Genomic DNA, 24,515 nt, shown 5'->3' with positions numbered 1-24,515 from the left:
ACAGTAAATAGATGAGAACCCGAATAGAACATGTATAAAACAATTCTCCAAGTCTGTTGTTAGTTTATCAAAGGTATCTACGATCCAGGAAATCCTTAATTAGAGTTCAGATCACATGAAACAGTGTATAAATCCTATATTGTTTACTTAAAGTAGCTTAAAATGGTAAATGTGTGTCATACAAGGGAGAATACCATTTAAATAGATAAATAAACACATTAAGCCGCTTTGGAAAGCCTTACAATTCACTGCAACCTAGTATTACACTCTTTAACATAGTTGAGAGACAATATTCCTGAGCTTTTGCTGTTCATAACAGTGTGTAGGACTTTGTTTGTATGTCGGTAAAGCTAATATTGGACAAGAAGGCCTAATATAGGAAACTACATGAAAGCATGAATAATTCAGATAAAATGTCAGTAAATAGATGAGAACTCTTTCAGAAGACCTGAAACAGATTCTCCAAGTCAGTTCTTAGTGTAGAAAGGTATCTAAGATCCAGGAAATTCTAAATTAGAGTTCAGATCACATCAAACAGTGGATGAATCCTATATTGTTTACTTAAAGGAGCATGGAATTGTAAATGTTGTCATATAGGCAGAATTCCATTGAAATAGAGAAATAAACACATTATGCAGCTTGTGAAGCGTTACACTTCACTTCAATGTAGTATTACACTCTATAACATAATTGAGAAACAATGTTCCCGAGGTCTTCAGGTTCATAACAGTGTTTAGGTAGTTGTTTGTCCATGTTACCAATGCTTATACCTGGACCAGAAGGCCTAATGTTAGAAACTATGAGAAAACATCAGTAATTTTGGGAAAATAACAGTAAATAGATGAGAACCCGCATAGAACATGTATAAAACACATCTCTAAGTCTGTTGTTAGTTTATAAAAGTTATCTAGGATCCAGGAAATCCTTAATTAGAGTTCAGATCACATGAAACACTGTATGAATCCTACATTGTTTACTTAAATGAGCCTAGAAAGGTAAAAGTGTGTCATACAGGCAGAATACCATTGAAATAGAGAAAGAAACACGTTTGGCAGCTTTGGAAAGCCTTACACTTCACTGCAATGTAGTATTACACTCTAACATAGTTGAGAGACAATGTTCCCGACCTTCTACTGTTCATAACAGTATGTAGGACATTGTTTGCATATGGGGGCAAAGCTTATGCGTAGACAAGAAGGCCTAAAAAAGGAAACAAAATGAAAACATGAATAATTTGAGTAAATGACAGTATATAGATGAGAACTAGTTTAGAACAGGTGAAACAGATTTTCCAATCAGTTCTTAGTGTAGAAAAGGGATCTAACATCAAGGAATTCCTTAATTCAAGTTTAGAGCACATGAAACAGTGTATGAATCCTATATATTTAACTTATTGGAGCATAGAACGTTAAATGTATGTCACACAAAGCTTGAAAGACAGAAATAATCAAATTAAGCAGCTTTGGAAAGCCTTACAGTTCACTGTAATTTAGCATTACACTCTATACCATAGTTGAAAGACAATGTTCCTGAGCCTTTTCTGTTCATAACAGTGTGTAGGAAGTTGTTTGTATATGTGGGCAAAGCTTATATTGGACAAGAAGGCCTAATATAGGAAATTACATGAAAACATGAATAATTCATAGAAAATATCAATAAATTGATGAGAACTCTTTCAGAAGAGCTGAAACAGATTCTCCAAGTCAGTTCTTAGTGTAGAAAGGTATCTAAGATCCAGGAAATTCTAAATTAGAGTTCAGATCATATCCAACAGTGTATGAATCCTATATTGTTTACTTAAAGGAGCCTGGAATGGTAAATGTTGTCATACAAGCGGAATTCCATTGAAAGAGAGAAAAAAAGACATTATGCTGCTTGTGAAGCCTTACACTTCACTGCAATGAACAATAGTATTACACTCTATCACATAGTTGAGAGACAATGTTCCCGAGCTTCTTCTGTTCATAACAGTGTGTAGGAAGTTGTTTGTATATGTGGGTAAAGCTTATACTTAGAAAATAAGGCATAATATTTGAAACTATATGAAAACATGAATAATTCAGAATAAATGACAGTAAATAGATGAGAACTCGTTTAGAGCAGCTGAAACAGATTCTCCAAGTCAGTTCTTAGTGTAAAAAGATCCAAGAAATTCTTAATTAGAGTTGAGAGCACATGAAACACTGTATGAATCCTATGTTGTTTACTTAAAGGAGCCTAGAAAGGTAAATGTTGTCATACAGGCAGAATTCCATTGAAATAGAGAAATAAACACATTATGCAGCTTGTGAAGCCTTACACTTAATGTAGTATTACACTCTATAACATAGTTTAGAGACAATGTTCCCGAGGTTTACAGGTTCATAACAGTGTGAACTCGCATTCAACATGTATAAAACACTTCTCCAATTCTGTTGTTCATTTATAAAAGGTATCTATCATCTAGGAAATGATTAATTAGAGTCGAGATCACATGAAACATTGTAAGACACCTATATTGTTTATTTAAAGGAGCCTAGAACAATAAATGTGTGTCATACAAGGTAGAGTGCCATTGAAATAGAGAAAGAAACACATTAAGCAGCTTTGGAAAGCCTTATACATCACTGCAATGTAGGATTACACTCTATAACGTAGTTGAGAGACAATGTTCCCGAGCTTGTTCTGTTCATAACAGTGTGTAGGAAGTTGTTTGTATATGTGGGCTATACTTTTACTTGGACAAGAAGGCCTACTATAGGAAACTACAAGAAAACATGAATAATTCAGAGAAAATGTCAGTAAATACATGAGAACTCATTTAGAACAGCTGAAAAAAATTTACCAAGTCAGATTTTAGTGTAGAAAAGTTATCTAAGACCCAGGAAATGCTTAATTAGAGTTAAGAGCACATTAATCAGTTTATGAAACACTTTTGTTTACTTAAAATAACCTAGAACTTTACATGTGTGTCACACAAGGCTTGAAAGAGAGAAATAAGCAAATTGAGCAGCTTTGGAAAGCCTTACAGATCACTGTAATGTAGCATTACAATCTATAACATAGTTGATAGACAATGTTCCCTAGCTTCTTCTGTTCATAACAGTGTGTAGGAAGTTGTTTGTATATGTGGGCTATGCTTATACTTGGACAAGTATGCCAAATATAGGAAACTACTTGAAAACATGAATAATTCAAAGAAAATGTCAGTAAATACATGAGAACTCATTTAGAACAGGTGAAACAGATTCTCCAAGACAGTTATTAGTGTAGAAAAGTTATCTAACATCCAGGAATTCCTTAATTCGAGTTGAGAGTTCATTAAACAGTGTATGAATCCTTTATTTCTTACTTAAAGGAGCCTAGAACTTTAAATGTATGTCACACAAAGCTTGCAAGAGAGAAATAAGAAAATTAAGTCGCTTTGGAAAGCCTTACGCTTCACTTATGTATCATTAAACTCTATAACATAGTTGAGATACAATGTTCTCGAGCTTGTAATGTTCATAACGGTGTTTAGGTAGTTGTCCATGTTCCCAATGCTTATACCTGGACTAATATTAGAAACTACAAGAAAACATCAGTAATTCTGGGAAAATACCAGTAAATAGATGAGAACTCGCATAGAACATGTATAAAACACTTCTCCAAGTCTGTTGTTAGTCTATAAAAGGTATCTATGATCCAGGAAATGCTTAATTAGAGTCAAGATCACATGAAACCGTGTATGAAACCTATATTGTTCACTTAAAGGAGCCTAGAACGATAAATGTGTGTCATACAAGGCAGAATGCCATTGAAATAGAGAAAGAAAAACATTAAGCAGCTTTGGAAAGCCTTACACTTCACTGCAATGTAGGATTTACACTCTATAACAAAGTTGAGAGACAATGTTCCCGAGCTTCTTCTGTTCATAACAGTGTGTAGAAAGTTGTTTGTATATGTGGGCTATACTTTTACTTGGACAAGAAGGCCTACTATAGGAAACTACAAGAAAACATGAATAATTCAGAGAAAATGTCAGTAAATACATGAGAACTCGTTTAGAACAGCTGAAACAGATTTACCAAGTCAGATTTTAGTGTAGAAAAGTTATCTAAGACCCAGGAAATGCTTAATTAGAGTTAAGAGCACATTAATCAGTGTATGAAACCATTTTTGTTTACTTAAAATAACCTAGAACTTTACATGTGTGTCACACAAGGCTTGAAAGAGAGAAATAAGCAAATTGAGCAGCTTTGGAAAGCCTTACAGATCACTGTAATGTAGCATTACAATCTATAACATAGTTGATAGACAATGTTCCCTAGCTTCTTCTGTTCATAACAGTGTGTAGGAAGTTGTTTGTATATGTGGGCTATGCTTATACTTGGACAAGTATGCCAAATATAGGAAACTACTTGAAAACATGAATAATTCAAAGAAAATGTCAGTAAATACATGAGAACTCATTTAGAACAGGTGAAACAGATTCTCCAAGACAGTTATTAGTGTAGAAAAGTTATCTAACATCCAGGAATTCCTTAATTCGAGTTGAGAGTTCATTAAACAGTGTATGATTCCTTTATTTCTTACTTAAAGGAGCCTAGAACTTTAAATGTATGTCACACAAAGCTTGCAAGAGAGAAATAAGCAAATTAAGTCGCTTTGGAAAGCGTTACGCTTCACTGAAATGTATCATTAAACTCTATAACATAGTTGAGAGACAATGTTCTCGAGCTTTTCAGGTTCATAACAGTGTTTAGGTAGTTGTTTGTCCATGTTCCCAATGCTTATACCTGGACAAGAAGGACTAATGTTAGAAACTACATCAAAACATCAGTAATTCTTGGAAAATATCAGTAAGTAGATGAGAACTCGCTTAGAACATGTATAAAACACTTCTCCAAATCTGTTGTTAGTCTATAAAAGGTATCTATGATCCAGGAAATGCTTAATTTGAGTCAATATCACATTGAACAGTGTATGAAACATATACTGTTTACTTAAAGGAGCCTAGAATGGTAAATGTGTGTCATACAACCTTGAAATAGAGAAATAAGCGAATTGAGCAGCTTTGGAAATCCTTACAGATCACTGTAATGTAGCATTACACTCTATAACATAGTTGAGGGACAATGTTCTCAAGGTTTTCCTGTTTATAACAGTGTGTATGAAGTTGTTTGTATATGTGGGCTATGCTTATACTTCAACAAGTTGGCCTAATATAGGAAACTACTTGAAAACATGAATAATTCAGAGAAAATATCAGTAAATACATGAGAACTCAATTAGAACAGGTGAAACAGATTCTCCAAGACAGTTGTTAATGTAGAAAAGGTATCTCACATCCTGGAATTCCTTAATTCGAGTTGAGAGCTCATTAAACAGTGTATGAATCCTTTATTTCTTACTTAAAGGAGCCTAGAACTTTAAATGTATGTCACACAAAGCTTGAAATAGAGAAATAAGCCAATTAAGTAGCTACGGAAAGCCTTACACTTTACTGAAATGTATAATTAAACTCTATAACATATTGATAGTTGAGAGACAATGTTCTTGAGCTTTTCAGGTTCATAACAGTGTTTAGGTAGCTGTTTGTCCATGTTCCCAATGCTTATACCTGGACAAGAAGGACTAATGTTAGAAACTACAAGAAAACATCAGTAATTCTGGGAAAATAACAGAAAATAGATGTGAACTCACATAGAACATGTATAAAACACTTCTGCAACTCTGTTGTTAGTTTATAAAAGGTATCTACGATCCAGGAAATCCTTCATTGAGCAGCTGGAAAAAGCCTTACAGTTCACTGCATTGTAGCATTGAACACTATAACATAGTTGAGAGACAATGTTCCAGAACTTCTCAGGTTCATAACCGTGTGTAGGAAGTTGTTTTTCCATATCCCCAATGCTTATACTTTGACAACAAGGCCTAATATTGGGAACTACAAGAAAATATCAGTAATTCAGGGAAAATAACATTAAATAGATGAGTACTCGCATAGAACATGTAGAAAACACTTCTCCAAGTCTGTTGTTTGTGTATAAAAAGAATCTAAGATCCAGGAAATCCTTATTACAGTAAAGAGTTGAGAAATCAGCTGACAATCGTATAGGTGCTCCTTTATAGGTAACTACCTTCTTTGCTCTTGCTGCTTTTAATATTCTCTCTTTGCCTTTGGCTCTTGGAATTTTAATTATGATTTGTCTTGGTTTGGTCCTCTTTGGATTCCTTTTGTTTGTAGTTCTGTGTGCTTCCTGGACTTGTAAGTCTAATTCTTTCACCAGATGGGGGAAGTTTTCTGTCACTATTTCTTTCAGAATGTTTTCGATATCTTGCTCTCTCTCATCTTCCGGGACCCCCATAATTCTGATGTTGGTTCGCTTGAAGTTGCCCAGAGGTTTCTTACATTATGTTCAATTTTCTGGATTCTCTTGCCTTCTAGGTTCTGTGGAGGAGTGTCTTCTGGCTCTTTACGTTCCAAATCTTTGACTTGATTCTTTTGATCTTCCATTCTGTTTTTAGGACTCTCTATAATATTTTTTTATTTCAGACAATGTATTCTTTATTTCTTGTTGATCCCTTATCATTTCTTTTTGATCCCTTATCATTTCTTATTGATTCCTTATTAATTGTAGTTGATCTCTTTTCATATCCTCATAGGTCTTATCAATCTTTTCTAGGAAATTCTTGAAAAACTTTATAAGCGTAGATTTGAACTCTATGTCCAGTCGCTTTTTGTCCTCCATTTCTTTCATTTGTAATCTATTTTGTTGTCGCATTTCCCAGCTACAGATGGGATGGCATTTCAGGGTGGAGCCTACAGCCTTGGCTTCCGTCAGCCCCGTGGCTCCTGGGTCTCAGAGTCCTTCAGTCCACGCTGCAAGTGCCTCTGAGAGAAAGGTGCCCTTGATTTTCGCCTGCTACCAATCAGTCTAGGCTTTCGCCAAATGAGCCCGGTATTGGGGTTCAGTTCAGTTGGAAGTGGAGCTGGAGGTGGCATTCAGAGCAGTCTGGAGCCCCAGTCTCCTTTCTGCCAGGGCAATCCCACGGCACAGCCAACCATCCCTTCTCTGTGCACAATGTGCAAGCCACCGGGACCTCCTTTTGCCGTTCCCCCAAGGATCCGCCTCGCAGCCCAGCTTCCTATGGATGAGCCTGGGTCCCCGGGATCTGGCCTAGAACTGGGGTTCAGAGCAATCGGAACTGGGGACCAGCACAGTTGGAGCTTTTATCTCCTTCCTGCAAGGGAATGCCAGCCAGGCACTCAGCCTCCCTCCTCTCTAGCTCCATCCTCTCCGGCTCCATCCTCTCTGCAAGCGCGGCATGTCTCCGTACCTTAGGCTTTTACAACTCCTCTGCACTTCCTTCTGGTTTTCTCCTTACTTCTCGCTGTAGAATTTCCAGTCAATCGACTTTCCTATAGTTCTGGGTAATGTCCATTTTATATTTTAGTTGTATTTTATTGAAATTGTTGGGTGAGGATGCGGCTAGGTGTCTACCTGAGCAGCCATCTTGGATTCTACAGGAACCTAGAAGTTTAAATGTGTGTCACACAAGGCTTGAAAGAGAGAAATAAGCACAATTAAGCAGCTGGAGAAAGCCTTACACTTCACTGCAATGTAGCATTGAACTCTATAACATAGTTGAGAGACAATGTTCCAGAGCATCTCAGGTTCATAACCATGTGTAGAAAGTTGTTTGTCCATATCCCCAATGCTTATACTTTGACAACAAGGCCTAATGTTGGAAACTACAAGAAAATATCATTAATTCAGGGAAAATAACATTAAATAGATGAGAACTCACATATTACATGTAGAAAACACTTCTCCAAGTCTGTTGTTTGTGTATAAAAGGAATCGAAGATCCATGAAATCCTTATTACAGTAAAGAGCTCATTAAACAGTGTATGAAATCTCTATTATTTGTTAATCGAGCCTAGAAGTGTAAATGTGTGTCATACAAAGCAAATATCCTTGAAATAGATAAATAAGCACATTTCAGCATCTTTGGAAAGCCTTACACATCACTGATATGTAGTATTAAACTCTATAATATAGGTGAGATACAATGTTCCTGAGCTTCTCAGGTTGTTAACAGCGTGAGAACTCGCGTGTAATATGTAGGAAACACTTCTCCAAGTAAGTTGTTTGTGTAGAAAGGTATTTAACATCCAGGAAATCCTTAATTAGAGTTAAGAGCACATGAAACAGTGTATGCAGACTTTTTATTTAATTAAAGTACCGTGGAACTGTAAATGTGTGCCATGCAAGACAGAATATCCTTTAAATAGAGAAATAAGCACATTTAAGCAGCTTTGGAAAGCCTTTGACTTCACTGTAATGTCGAAATAAACTCTAAAACATAGTTGAGAGACAATATTCCAGAGCTTCTCAGGTTCAACACAGTGTTTAGGTATTTGTTTGTCCATGTTCCCAATGCATATACTTGGACAAGAAGGCATAATATTGGAAACTAGAAGAAAACAGTAATTCAGAGAAAATAACAGTAAATAGATGAGAACTCGCATAGAACATGTAGAAAACAATTCTCCAAGTCAGTTGTTAGGGTAGAAAAGGTATCTAAGATCCAGGAAAACCTTAATTACACTAAAGAGATCATTAAACAGTGTATGAAACCAATAAACCAAAAAAACCCACATAATTATAAAGGTATGTCATACAAGACAGAAATCCTTGAAATAGAGAAATAAACATATTTAAGTAGCTTTGGAAACCCTTACACTTAACTGAAATGTAGCAATAAATTCTATAACAGAGTTGAAAGACAATATTCCCTCACCCTAACCATAACCCTAGCCCTAACCCTAACCCTAATCCTAACCCTAACCCTAACCCTAACCCTAGCCCTAACCGTAACCCTAGTTCTAACCCTAAACCTAACCCTAATCCTAACCCTAGCCCTAACCCTAACCCTAGCCCTAACCATAACCCTAGCTTCCCAGCTTCATAACAGTGTGTAGCAAGTTGTTTGTCCTTGTGCGCAATGCTTATATTTGGATAAGAAGGCCTAATATATGAAACTACAAGAAAAAATGAGTAATACAGAGAAATCAACAGTAAATAGATGAGACCTCACATAAAACAGCTGAAACAGATTTCTACAAGTCAGTTATTAGTAGAGAAAGCGATCTAAGACCCAGGCAATCTTTAATTAAATGGAGCAGCACATTAAACAGTGTATGAAACCTCTATTATTTTCTTAAGGTAGCCTAGAACTTTAAATGTGTGTCACACAAGGCTTGAAAGAGAGAAATAAGCACAATTAAGCAGCTTTGGAAATCCTTAGACTTTACTGCATTGTAGCATTAAACTCTAAAACATAGTTGAGAGACAATGTTTCCAAGCTTCTCTGGTTCATAACAGTGTGCAGGAAGTTGTTTGTACATGTGGGCAATGCTTATACTTGGACAAGAAGGCCTAATATAGGAAACTACATGAAAACATGAATAATTCAGAGAAAATGACAGTAAATAGATAAGAACTCGTTTAGAACAGGTGAAACAGATTCTCCAAGTCAGTTGTTAGTATAGAAAAGGTATCTAATATCCAGGAATTCCTTAATTAGAGTTAAGAGCACATTAAACAGTGTATGAATCCCATATTATTTACTTAAAGGAGCCCAGATCTTTAAATATGTGTCACACAAGGCTTGAAAGAGAGAAATAAGCACAATTAAGCAACTGGAGAAAGCCTTAGACTTCACTACAATGTAGCATTGAACTCTATAACATAGTTGAGGGGCAATGTTCCAGAGCTTGTCAGATTCATAACCGTGTGTAGGAAGTTGTTTGTCCATATCTCCAATGCTTATACTTTGACAAGAAGTCCTAATATTGGAAACTATAAGAAAATATCAGTAATTCAGGGAAAATAACAGTAAATAGATGAATACTGGCATAGAACATGTAGAAAACACTTCTCCAAGTCTGTTGTTTGTGTATAAAAGGAATCTAAGATCCAGGAAATCCTTAATTACAGTAAAGAGCTCATTAAACCGTGTAGGAACCCTCTATTATTTACTTAAAGGAGCCTAGAACTGTAAATGTGTGACATGAAAGGCAAAATATCCTTGATATAGAGAAATACGCACATTTCAGCATCTTTGGAAAGTCTTAGGCTTCACAGCAATGTAGTATTCAACTCTATAATATAGTTGAGAATCAATGTTCCTGAGTTTCTCAGGTTGTTAACAGTGTGAGAACTCGCATGTAATATGTAGGAAACACTTCTCCAAGTAAGTTGTTTTTGTAGAAAGGTATCTAACATCCAGGAAACACTTAATTAGAGTTAAGAGCACATAAAACAGTGTATGAAACCTCTATTATTTACTTAAAGTAGCCTAGCACTGTAAATGTGTGTCATGCAAGACAGAATATCCTTGAAATAGAGAAATAAGCATATTTAAGCAGCTTTGGAAAGCTTTTGACTTTACTGTAATGTAGCATTAAACTCTATAACATAGTTGAGAGACAATGTTCCAGAGCTTCTCAGGTTCAAAACAGTGTTTAAGTAGTTGTTTGTCCATGTTCCCAATGCTTATACTTGATCAAGAAAGCCTAATATTGGAAACTAGAAGAAAACAGGAATTCAGAGAAAATAACAGTAAATAAATGAGAACTCGCATAGAACATGTAGAAAACACTTCTACAAGTCAGTTGTTAGTGTAGAAAAGGTATCTAAGATCCAGGAAAACCTTATTTATACTAAAGAGATCATTAAAACCTATATTATGTACTTAAAGGAGCACATAACTATAAATGTATGTCATAAAAGACATAAATCCTTGAAATAGAGAAATAAACATATTTAAGTAGCTTTGGAAACCCTTACACTTCACTGAAATGTAGCATTAAACTCTATAACAGAGTTGAAAGACAATACTCCCTCACCCTAACCATAACCGTAGCCCTAACCCTATCACTAACCCTAACCCTAACCCTAACACTAGCCCTAACCCTAACCCTAGCCCTAACTTTAACCCTAGCTTCCCAGCTTCATAACAGTGTGTAGCAAGTTGTTTGTCCTTGTGGGCAATGCTTATAATTGGATAAGAAGTCCTAATATATAAAACAATTAAGCAGCTTTGCAAATCCTTAGACTTTACTGCATTGTAGCATTAAACTCTAAAACACAGTTGAGAGACAATGTTCTCGAGCTTCTCGGGTTCATAACAGTGTGCAGGAAGTTGTTTGTCCATGGGGGAAATGCTTATACTTGGACAAGAAGGCCTAATATTTGAAACTACAAGAAAACATCAGTAATTCAGGGAAAATAACAGTAAATAGATGAGAACTCCCATAGGACATCTAGAAAACATTTCTCCAAGTCTGTTGTTAGTTTATAAAATGTATCTACGATCCAGGAAATCCTTAATTAGATTTAAGATCACATGAAACAGTGTATGAATTATTTACTTACAGGAGCCTAGAATGGTAAATGGGTGTCATACAAGGAAAAATATCCTTGAAATAGACAAACAATTTAAGCAACTTTGGAAAGACTCCTGCTTCATGATAATGTAGCATTTAACTCTATAATATAGTTGAGAGACAATGTTCCAGAGCTTCTCAGGTTCATAACCTTGTGTATAAAGTTGTTTGTCCATATCCCAATGCTTATTCCTTGAAAAAGAGGCCTAATATTGGGAACTACAAGAAAACATCAGTAATACAGAGAAAACTACATTAAATAGATGATAACTTGTATCGAACTGGTGAAACAGATTCTCCAAGTCAGTTGATAAAGTTGAAAAGGTATCTAAGATCCAGAAAATCCTTAATTAGAGTTACGATCACATCTAACAGTGTATGAACCCTACATTATTTACTTAAAGGTGCTTAGAACTTTAAATGTGTCTCAAACAAGATAAATAAGCATAATTAAGCAGCTTTGGAAAGCCTTACCCTTCACTATAATGTACTATTAAACTCTATAACATCACTAATTCCGGGAAAATAACAGCAAACAGATGAGAATTAGCATAGAACAGGTGAAACAGATTTCTCTAAGTCAGTTGTTAGTGTAGAGAAGGTATCTAAGATCCAGAAAATCCTTAATTAAACTTAAGAGCACATTAAACTCAAAATGAAACCTCATACAAGTCTTGAAAGAGTGAAATAAGCACAATTCAGCAGCTTTGAAAAGCCTTAGACTTCACTACAATTTAGCTTTAAACTCTATAACGTAGTTGAGAGACAATGTTACCCTGCTCTTAGGTTCATAACAGTGTGTTTGTTTAAGTAGGCAATGCTTATACTTAAACAAGAAGGCCTAATATAGGCAACTACATGAAAACATGAGTAATTCAGCGAAAATAACAGTAAATAGATGAGAACTCGTTTAGAACAGGTTAAACAGGTTCCTTTTCTACACTAACAACTTACTTGGAGAAGTGTTTTCTACATGTACTATGAGAGTTCTCGTCTATTTTCTGTTATTTTTTCTGAATTACTCAGGTTTTCTTGTAGTTTCCTATATTAGGATTTCTTGTCCAATTATAAGCATTGCCCATATGTACAAACAATTTCCTACACAATGTTATGAAGCTGAGAACTCGGGAACATTGTCTCTCAACCATGTTTTAGAGTTTAATGCTACATTGTAGTGAAGTCTAAGGCTTTCCAAAGCTGCTTAGTTGTGTTTATTTCTCTCTTTCAATCCCTGTATGTCACACATTTAAAGTTCTAGGCCCCTTTAAGTAAATAATAGAGGTTTCATACACTGATTCATGTGCTCTTAACTCTAATTAAGAATTTCCTGGATCTTCAATACATTTCTACAATAACAACTAACGTGGAGAAGAGTGTTCTACCTCTTCTATTCGAGTTCTAATCCTTTTACTGTTATTTTCTCTGAATTACTCAAGTTTTCTTGTAGTTTACTACAGTAGGCCTTCTAGTCCAAGTATAAGCATTGCCCACAGGTACAAACAACTTCCTACACACTGCTTAAATGTGCTTACGTCTTTCTTTCAAGCTTCTATGACACACATTTACAGTTCTCTTAACTCTAATTTAGGATTTCCTGTATCTTATATAACTTTCTACACTAACAACTTACTTGAAGAAATGTTTTCAACATGTTCTATTAGAGTTCTCATTTATTTATTGTTATTTGTTCTGAATTACTCAGGTTTTCTTGTAGTTTCGTATATTCAGCATTCTTGCCTTATAAGCATTGTTAAAGGGTTTAAGGCTACATTGCAGTGAACTCTAAGGCTTTCCAAAGCTGCTTAAATGTGCTTATTTCTGCATTTAAAGGATATTCTGCCTTGTATGACACACATTTACAGTTCTAGGCTCCTTTAAGTAAATAATAGATGTTTCATGCATTGTTTCATGTGCTCTTTACTCTAATTAAGGATTTCCTGGATCTTAGATACCTTTCTACACTAACAACTTACTTGAAGTAGTGTTTTCTATACATTCTATGGGAGTTCTCATGTATTTACTGTTATTTTTCCTGGATCTTAGATAACTTTTCTACACTAACAACTGAGTAGGAGAATCTGTTTCACTTGTTCTATACCAGTTTACATATATTTACTGTTATTTTCTCTGAATTACTCATGTTTTCTTTTAGTTTTATATATTAGGCCTTCTTTCCAAGGATAAGCTTTGCCCACATATACACACAACTTTGTACACACTGTTAAGAACCTGAGAAACGCCAGAACATTGTCTCTCAACTATGTTATAGAGTTTAATGATACATTGCAGTGAAGTCTAATGGTTTCCACAACTGCTTAAATATTTTAGAGTTTAATGCTACATTGCAGTGAAATCTAAGGCTTTCCAAAGCTGCTTAGATGTGCTTATTTCTCTATTTCAAAGATATTCTGCCTTGTATGAAACATAATTACTGTTCTGGGCACCTTTAAGTAAATAATAGACGTTTCATTCACCGTTTAATGTGCTCTAATCTCTAATTAATGATTTCCTGGATCTTAGATAACTTTCTACACTAATAACTTACCTGGAGACCTGTTTTCTACATGTTCTATGAGAGTTCTCATCTATTTACTGTTATTACTTCTGAATTACTCATGTTTTCTTGTAGTTTCCTATATTAGACCTTCTTGTCCAATCATAAACATTGCTCACATGTACAATCAACTTACTACACACTGTTATAAAGCTGAGAAGCTCGGGAACATTGTCTCTCAACTATGTTTCAGAGTTTAATGCTACATTGCAGTGAAGTCTAAGGCTTTCTCCAGCTGTTTAATTGTGCTTATTTCTCTCAAGTCTTGTATGACACACATTTACAGTTCTAGGCTCCTTTAAGTAAATAATAGAGGCCTCATACACTGTTTAATCTGCCCTTAACTCTAAGGATTTTCTGGATCTTTGATACTTTTTCTATACTAACAACTGACTTGGAGAAGTGTCTTCCACATTTTTTATGCAATTTTTCATCTATATGTTGTTATTTTCTCTGAATTATTCATGTTTTCTTGTAGTTTCCTATATTAGGCCTTCTTGTCCAAGTATAAGCATTGCTCACATATACAAACAACTTCCTACACACTGTAATGAACCTGAGAAGCTAGGGAACATTTTCTCTCAACTACGGTTTAGAGTTTAATGCTACATTGCTGTGAAGTCTAAGGCTTCCCAAAGCTGCTTACTTGTGCATATTTCCCTCTTTCAAGCCTTGTATGACACACATGTAAAGTTCTAGGCTCCTTTCAGTAAATAATAGAGGTTTCATACAATCTTAAATGTGATATTTACTCTAATTAAGGAGTTCTGGATCTTAGGTACCTTTTCTACACTAACGACTGACTAGCAGAATGTGTTTTACCTGTTCTATGGGAGTTCTCATCTATTTACTGTTATTTTCCATAAATTACTCATGTTTTCTGTAGTTTCCTATATTAGGCCTTCTTTTCCAAGTATAAGCATTGCACACATGAACAAACAACTTCTTACACACTGTAATGAACCTGAGAAGCTCGGGAACATTTTTCTTGCAACTATGGATTAGAGTTTAATGCTATCTTGCAGTGAAGTCTAAGGCTTTCTAAAGCTGCTTAATTGTGCATATTTCTCTCTTTCAAACCTTGTATGACACACATTTACAGTTTGGGCTTTTTAAAGTAAATAATAGAGGTTTCATACACTGTTTAATGTGCTCTTTACTGTAATTAAAAATTTCCTGGATCATAGATACCTTTCTACGCTAACAACTTACTTGGAGAAGTGTGTTCTACATGTACTATGGGAGTTCTCATTTATTTACTGTTATTATCTCTGAATTACTCATGTTTTCTTGAGTTTTCTATATTTGGCTTTCTTGTCCAAGTATAAGCATTGCTCACATGTACAAACAACTTCCCACACACTGTTATGAACCTGAGAAGTTTGAGAACATTGTCTCTCCACTAAGTTATAGGGTTTAATGCTACACTGCAGTTAAGTCAAAGGCTTTCCAAAGCTGCTTAATTGTGCATATTTCTCTCTTTTAAGCCTTGTATGACACATATTTACAGTTCTAGGCTACTGTAAGTAAATAATAGAGGTTTCATACACTGTTTAATGTGCTCTTTATTGTAATTAAAAAATTCCTGGATCTTAGATAACTTTCTGCACTAACAACTTACATGGATTAGTGTTTTCTACATGTTCTATTAGAGTTCTCATCTATTTACTATTATTTCTTCTGAATTATTCATGCTTTTTTGTAGTTTTCTATATTATGCCTGCTTATCCAAGTATAAGCATTGCACACATGTACAAACAACTACCTAAACACTATAATCAACCTGAGAAACTAGGGAACATTGTCTCTACCATGTTTTACAGTATATTGCTACATTGCAGTGAAGTCTAAGCCTTTCCAAAGCTTCTTAACTGTGCTTATTTCTCTCTTTCAAGTCTTCTATGAGACACATTTAAAGTTCTTGGATCTGTTAAGTAAATAATAGACGTTTCATACAATGTTAAATGTGCTATTTATTCTAAGGATTCCCAAGATCTTAGATACCTTTTCTACACTAACAACTGAATTGGGGAATCAGTTTCACCTGTTCTATACCAGTTTTCATCTATTTACTTTTATTTTCTCTGAATTACTCATGTTTTCAGGTAGTTTCCCATATTAGGCCTTCTTGTCAAAGTATAAACATTGCCCACATATACAAACAACTTTTTACACACTGTTAATGACATGAGAAGCTTGGGAACATTGTCTCTCAACTATGTTTTAGAGTTTAATGCTACATTTCAGTGAAGTGTAAGGCTTTCCAAAGCTACTAAAATGTGCTTATTTCTCCAATTTAAGGATATTCTGCCTTGTATGAAACACATAACAGTTCTAGGCTTTTATAGTAAATAATAGAGGTTTCATACATGGTTTCATGTGCTCTAATCTCTAAGGATTTCCTGTATCTTAGATACGTTTGCTATACTAACAACTGACTTGGAAAAGTGTGTTCTACATGTTCTACGCATGTTCTCATCTACTTAATGTTATTTTTATGAATGACTCATGTTTTCCTGTAGTTTCGTATATGAGGCATTGTTGTCCAAGTATAACCATTGCCTACATGTACAAACAACTTCCTACAAACTGTTATGAACCTGAGAATGTCGGGAACATTGTATCTCAACTATCTTATAGGGTTTAAAGCTACATTGCAGTGAAGTCTAAGGCTTTCCAAAGCTGCTTAAATGTGCTTATTTCTCTATTTCAAGGATATTATTCCTTGTATGACACACATTTATAGTTCTAGGCTCCTTTAAGTAATAAAAGAGGTTTCATACACTGTTTAATGTGCTCTTAACTCTAATTAAAGATTTCCTGGATCTTCGATACTTTTTCTATACTAACAACTGATGTGGAGAAGTGTCTTCTACATGTTCTATTAGAGTTCTCATCTATTTACTGTTATTACTTCTGAAATTATTCATGTTTTCTTGTAGTTTCCTGTATAAGGCCTTCTTGTCCAAGTAAAAACATTGCCCACAAGAACAAAATACTTCATAAATACTGTAATGCACCTAAGAATCTAGGAAACATTTTCCCTCAACTATGGTTTAGAGTTCAATGCTACATTGCTATGAGGTCTAAGGCTTTCCATAACTGATTAATTGTGCATATTTCCCTCTTTCAAGCCTTGTATGACACACATTTACAGCTCTAGACTACTGTAAGTAAATAATAGAGGTTTCATACACTGTTGAATGTGATCTTTACTGTAATTAAAAATTTCCTGGATCATAGATAACTTTCTGCATTAACAACTTCCTAGGAATAGTGTTTTCTACATATTCTATGAGAGTTCTCATTTATTTACGATTATTACAATGAATTATTCATGATTTCTTCTACATTCCTATATTAGGCCTTCTTATCCAAGCATAAGCATTGCCCACATGTACAAACAACTTCCTAAACACTGTAATCAACCTGAGAAAGTAGGGAATATTATCTTTCAACCGTATTTTACAGGAGGAGGTGCCCCCATAGTGGAAAGTGATTTTCTGGGACTTGACACAGCTCTCTCCCCATTGTCAAAGGCTAACCCTAACCCTAAAACTAAGCCTATCCCTCAACCTAACCCTCACCAGTGGCTAACGCCCTGGGGCCCTGTAAAATGTGGAGAAGGGTCTCAAGTGGCCACAAAAGCCTCACCTGCCTGAGCTTCAGACTGGATGAAAGCAAGAGGGACCCTTGTCCTCAGGGCAGGGCGTTCCCGGCGAATGGGGCAGAAAGCAGGCCCCCGGGACCCGGCCACCAGACCAGTAAGAACCTCCGGAGGGGCCGGGGAGGTGCCCCCAGAGTGGAAACTGATTTTTCTCGGACTTGAGACATCTCTCTCCCTGTTGTCAAAGCAGCCCATAGGCAGGGTTGTGGGCATGCCAGGACACTCTGCTGTGAGCTGCTCCTTGGTAGGAGGGATGGGGGCGGGGTGGGGGAGGGGACTGGCAGCGAGGCTCATGGAGGCCCCTGGGTGTCCTGAAGGGAGGGCTGGCTGGTCTGTTCAGGCTCATGGACCTGGGAGGCACCCTGTGAGCAGAGGGCCATGTGCCTTTACATCCCAGAGCTGGGGGCTATTCCTCTGTGTTTGGGGGCAGGGCACACTGGCCGGTGCTGCTCGCTCATTCGTCAAATGGACCAGGGGCGGGGCTTCAGGAAAAAGGAGGCGGGCCGAGGCCCACACCTGAGCCCTGTCAAGTCAAGGAGGGGGCGGGGCCAGGTGAACACCTGGAGGCAGTCACGGGATCAAGGGGGCGGGGCCAGGTGAACAGCCTGAAGTGGTGAGGTAAGCAGGAGAAAGGGTGGCAGGCAGGGACACGGGAGACCAGGAGGACAGTCTGCTGGCTGCAGGGAACTGAAGAGGGGGCCCGGCGGGCGCTTAGCTTACTGGCCGGAAGCGATCAAGGGAAGAGTTGGTTGGGGCCTGTGTCAAAAGCTGGAGGTGGTCCAGTGGTGAAGGCCCTGGGGCCCAGTGAATGTAGAGGAGGGTTGCCAGTGGCCACAAAAGCCCCACATGCCTAAGCTCCAGGCTGGAAGCCAGCAAGAGGTTCCCTTGTCCTCAGGGCAGGGCGTTCCTGGGAAATGGGGCAGAAAGCTGGCCACCGGGGCCTGGCCAGCGGACCAGTAAGAACCTACGGAGGGGCCGGGGAGGTGCCCCTAGAGTGGAAAGTGATTTTTCTCGGACTTGACACAGCTGTCTCTCGGCTGTCAAAGCCCATAGGTTTGGCTGTGGGCGTCCCAGGACACTCTGCTGTGAGCTGCCCTAGGTGTGAGCGATGGGGATGGGAGGGGCAGGGGGGAAAGGGCCGGCCTCGAGGCTCACAGAGGCCCGTGGGTGTCCTGAAGGGAGGGCTGGCTGATCTGCCCACGCTTGGGGACCTGGGAGGCACCCTGTGAGCAGAGGGCAATGTGCCTTTACTTCCCAGTGGTGGGGCCTATTCCTCTATGTTTGGGAGCAGGGCAGACTGGCTGGTGCTGCTCACTCATTGGTCGAATGGACCAGGGGCTGGGTTTCCGGAACAAGGAGGCGGGCCCAGGCCCACAGCTGAGCCTGGTCAAGTCAAGGACGGGGCGGGGCCAGGTGAGCAGCTGGAGGCGGTCACTGGATCAAGGGGGCGGTGCCAGGTGAACAGCCTGAAGTGGTGAGGTAAGCAGGAGAGAGGGTCGCGGGCAGGGACACGGGTGACCGGCAGGCGGGTCTGCTGGAGGCAGGGACCTAAAGAGGGGGCCCGGTGGCTTGGCTGGCGCTTAGCTGACCGGCGGGAAGTGGTCAAGGGAAGAGTGGGTTGGGGCCGGTGTCAAAAGCTGGAGGTGGTACAGTGGGGAAGGCCCTGGGGCCCGGTGAATGTGGACGAGGGTCGCCAGTGGCCACAAAAGCCCCACATGCCTGAGCTCCAGGCTGCAAGCCAGAAAGAGGTTCCCTTGTCCTCAGGGGTTGAGAGACATATGTTAAGAGACATAGTTGAGAGACAATGTTCCCGAGCTGCTTCTGTTCATAACAGTGTGTAGGAAGTTGTTTGATGATGTGGGGAAAGCTTATACTTGGAAAAGAAGGCAGAATATAGTAAACTACATGAAAACATGAATAATTCAGAGAAAATGACTAAACAGATGAGAACTCGTTTAGAACAGCTGAAAGAGATTCTCCAAGTCAGTTCTTACTGTAGAAAAGGTAGCTAAGACCTGGGAAATCCTTTATTAGAGTTAATATCACATGAAACCTCAGTGGTAGAGCATCGGTCTCTGGACTGGGTGGTCCCGGGTTATGTACAGGGGCATGTACATTGGTTGCGGGCACATCCCCGGTAGGGGGTGTGCAAGAGGCAGCTGGTCCATGTTTCTCTCTCATCGATGTTTCTAGATCTCTATCTCTCTCACTTCCTCTCTGTAAAAAATCAATAAAATATATATTAAAAGAAAAGAAAAGGTAGATAAGATCTGGGAAATCCTTTATTAGAGTTAAGATCACATGAAACACTGTATGAATCCTATATTGTTTACGTAAAGGAGACTAGAGTGGTAAATGTGAGTCATACAGGGCAGAATCCCATTGAAATAGAGAAGGAAACACGTTCGGCAGCTTTGGAAAGCCTTACACTTCACTGCAATGTAGTACTACACTCTATAACATAGTTGAGAGACAATGTTCCCGAGCTGCTTCAGTTCATAACAGTGTGTAGGAAGTTGATAAAGTGGGCAAAGATTATACTTGTACCTGAAGGCAGAATATAGGAAACTACATGAAAACATGAATAATTCAGAGAAAATGACTGTAAACAGATGAGAACTTGTTTAGAACAGCTGAAAGAGATTCTCCAAGTCAGTTCTTAGTGTAGAAAAAGTAGCTAAGATCCGGGAAATCCTTAATTCAAGTTAAGATCACATGAAGCACTGTATGAATCCTATATTGTTTACTTAAAGGAGCCTAGAGTGGTAAATGTTTGTCATACACTGCAGAATACCATTAAAATAGAGAAAGAAACACGTTCGGTAGCTTTGGAAAGCCTTACAATTCACTGCAATGTAGTACTACACTCTATAACATAGTTGAGAAACAATGTTCCCGAGCTGCTTCTGTTCATAACAGTGTGTAGGAAGTTGTTTGATAAAGTGGGCAAAGCTTATACTTGGACCAGAAGGCAGAATATAGGAAACTACATGAAAAGATGAATAATTCTGAGAAAATGACTGTAAAGAGATGAGAACTCGTTTAAAACAGCTGAAAGAGATTCTCCAAGTCAGTTCTTAGTGTAGAAAAGGTAGCTAAGATCTGGGAAATCCTTTACTTGAGTTAAGATCATATAAAACACTGTATGAATCCTATATTGTTTACGTAAAGGAGACTAGAGTGGTAAATGTGAGTCATACAAGGCAGAATCCCATTGAAATAGAGAAAGAAACACGTTTGGCAGCTTTCGAAAGCCTTACACTTCACTGTAATGTAGTACTACACTCTATAACATAGTTGAGAGACAATGTTCCCGAGCTGCTTCTGTTCATAACAGTGTGTAGGAAGTTGTTTGATAAAGTGGGCAAAGATTATACTTGGTCCAGAAGGCAGAATATAGGAAAGTACATGACAACATGATGAGCCTGGAATGATAAATGTGAGTCATACCAGTCAGAATATCATTGAAATAGGGAAAGAAACACGTTAGGCAACTTTGGAAAGCCTTAAACTTGACTGCAATGTAGTATTACCCTCTATAACATAGTTGAGAGACAATGTTCCCAAGGTTTTCAGGTTCATAACAGTGCTTAGGTAGATGTTTGTCCATGTTCCCAATGCTTACACCTGGACCAGAAGACCCATTGTTAGGAACTATGAGAAAACATGAGTAATTCTGAGAAAATAACAGTAAATAGATGAGAACTTGCATAGAACATGTATAAAACACTTCTCCAAGTCTGTTGTTAATTAAAAAAGGTATCTACGATCCAGAAAATCCCTAATTACAGTTCAGATCACAAGAAACAGTATATAAGTCTTATATTGTTTTCTTAAAGGAGCCTGGAATGGTAAATGTGTCACATACAAGGCAGAAAACCATTGAAATAGAGAAAGAAACAAGTTAGGGAGCTCTGGAAAGCCTTACCCTTCACTGCAATGTACACTCTATAACATACACTCTATAACATAGTTGAGAGACAATTTTCCCGACCTTCTTCTGTTCATAACAGTGTGTAGCAAGTTGTTAGTGTATGTGCCCAAAGCTTATACATGGACAAGAAGTCATAATATAGGAAACTACAAGAAAAAATGAATAATTCAGAGAAAATGTCAGTAAGTAGATGAGAACTCGATTAGAACAGCTTAAACAGATTCTCCAAGTCAGTTCTTAGTGTAGAAAAGGTATCTACGATCCAGGAAATCTTAATTAGAGTTCAGATCACATGAAACAGTGTATAAATCCTACATTGTTTACTTAAAGGAACCTGGAATGGTAAATGTGTGTAATACAAGGCAGAATACCATTGAAATAGAGAAAGAAACAAGTTAGGTAGCTTTGGAAAGCCTTAAACTTCACTGCAATGTAGTATTACACTCATTAACATAGTTGAGAGACAATGTTCTGGAGCTTCTTCTGTTCATAACAGTGTGTAGGAAGTTGTTTGTATATGTGGGCAAAGCTTATATTAATACATGAAAAAGAAGGCATAATATAGGAAAGTACATGAAAGCATGAATAATTCAGAGAAAATGTCAGTGAATAGATGAGAACTCCTTTAGAACAGCTTAAACAGATTCTCCAAGTCAGTTCTTAATGTAGAAAAGGTATCTACGATCCAGGAAATCTTAATTAGAGTTCAGATCACATGAAACAGTGTATAAATCCTATATTGTTTACTTAAAGGAGCCTGGAATGGTAAATGTGTGTCATACCATGCAGAATACCATTGTAATAGAGAAAGAAACACGTTACGCAGCTTTGGAATGCCTTAAAATTCACTGCAATGTAGTATTACACTCTATAACATAGTTGAGGGACAATGTTCCCGAGATACTTCTGTTCATAACAGTGTGTAAGACGTTGTTTGTGTATTTGGGCAAAGCTTATACTTGGACAAGGAGGCATAATAAAGGAAACTACATGAAAACTTGAATAATTCAGAGAAAATGTCAATAAATAGATGAGAACTCATTTAGAACAGCTGAAACAGATTCTCCAGTCAGTTCTTACTGTAGAAAGGTTTCTAAGGAGCAGGAAATCCTTAATTAGAGTCAAGATCACATGAAACAGTGTATAAAGCCTATATTTTTTACTTATTGGAGCCTAGAACTTTAAATGTATGTCACACAAAGCTTGAAAGAGAGAAATAAGCAAATTTAGCAGGTTTTGAAAGCCTTAAAGTTTACTGTAATGTAGCATTACACTCTATAACATAGTTGAGAGACAATGATCCCGAGATTTTCAGGTTCATAACAATGTTTAGGTAGTTGTTTGTCCACGTTCCCAATGCTTATACCTGGACCAGAAGGCCTAATGTTAGAAACTATGAGAAAACATCAGTCATTCTGGGAAAATACCAGTAAATAGATGAGAAATCGCACAGGACATGTATAAAATACTTCTGCAAGTCTATTGTTAGTTTAAAAAAGGTATCTACAGTCCAGGAAATCCTTAATTACAGTTCAGATCACATGAAACAGTGTATAAAAACTATATTGTTTACTTAAAGGAGCCTGGAATGGTAAATGTGTGTCATACCATGCAGAATACCATGGAAATAGAGAAACATGTTAGGCAGCTTTGGAAAGCCTTACACTTCAGTGCAATGTAGTATTACACTCTGTAACATAGTTGAGAGACAATGTTCCCGAGCTTCTTCTGTTCATAACAGTGTGTAGTAAGTTACTTGTATATGTGGGCAAAGCTTATACATGGACAAGAAGGCATAATATAGGAAACTACATAAAAACATGAATAGTTCAGAGAAAATGTCAGAAAATAGATGAGAACTAATTTAGAACAGCTGAAACAGATTCTACAGGTTAGTTGTTAGTGTAGAAAAGTATCTAAGATCCAGGAAATCCTTAATTAGTTTTCAGATCACATGAAACAGTGTATGAATCCTATATTGTTTACTTAAAGGAACCTAGAAAGGTAAATGTGTGTCATACAAGGCAGAATACCTTTGAAATAGAGAAATAAACACATTAAGCAGCTTTGGAAAGCCTTACACTTCACTGCAATGAACTATTACACTCTATAACATAGTTGAGAGACATTGTACCCGAAGTTTTCAGGTTCATAACAGTGTTTAGGTAGTTGTTTGCCACGTTCCCAACGCTTATACCTGGACAGAAGGCCTAATGTTAGAAACTTTGGGAAAACTCAGTAATTCTGGTAAAATAACAGTAAATAGATGAGAACTCGCATAGAACATGTATAAAACACTTCTCCAAAAATGTTGTTAGTTTAAAAAGTTATCTAGAATCCAGAAAATCATTAATTAGAGTTCAGATCACATGAAAGAGTGTATAAATCCTATATTGTTTACTTAAAGGAGCCTGGAATGGTAAATGTGTGTCTTACCAGGCAAAATACCATTGACATAGAGAAAGGAACACGTTCGGCAGCTTTGGAAAGCCTTACACTTCACTGCAATGTAGCATTAAACTGCATAACATAGTTGAGTGACAATGTTCCCGAGGTTTTCAGTTTCATAACAATGTTTAGGTAGTTTACTGTCCAAGTTGCCAATGCTTATATCTGGCCCTGAAGGCCTAATATTAGAAACTATGAAAAACATCAGTAATTCTGGGGAAATAACAGTAAATAGATGACAACTCTCATAGAGCATGTATAAAACACTTCTCAAAGTCTGTTGTTAGTTTATAAAAGATATCTACGATCCAGGAAATCCTTAATTAGAGTTCAGATCACATGAAACATTGTATAAATTCTATATTGTTTACTTAAAGGAGCCTTGAATGTTAAATGTGTGTCATACAAGGCAGAATACCATTTAAATATAGAAAGAAACACATTAGGCAGCTTTGGAAAGCCTTAAACTTCACTTCAATGTAGTATTACAATC

Source organism: Pipistrellus hanaki (genome assembly GCF_964339955.1).
Source record: "Pipistrellus hanaki genome assembly, chromosome: 7".
NCBI lineage: Eukaryota > Metazoa > Chordata > Mammalia > Chiroptera > Vespertilionidae > Pipistrellus > Pipistrellus hanaki.
The sequence above is the reverse complement of the archived record's forward strand: the minus strand, read 5'-3'. Positions refer to the sequence as shown.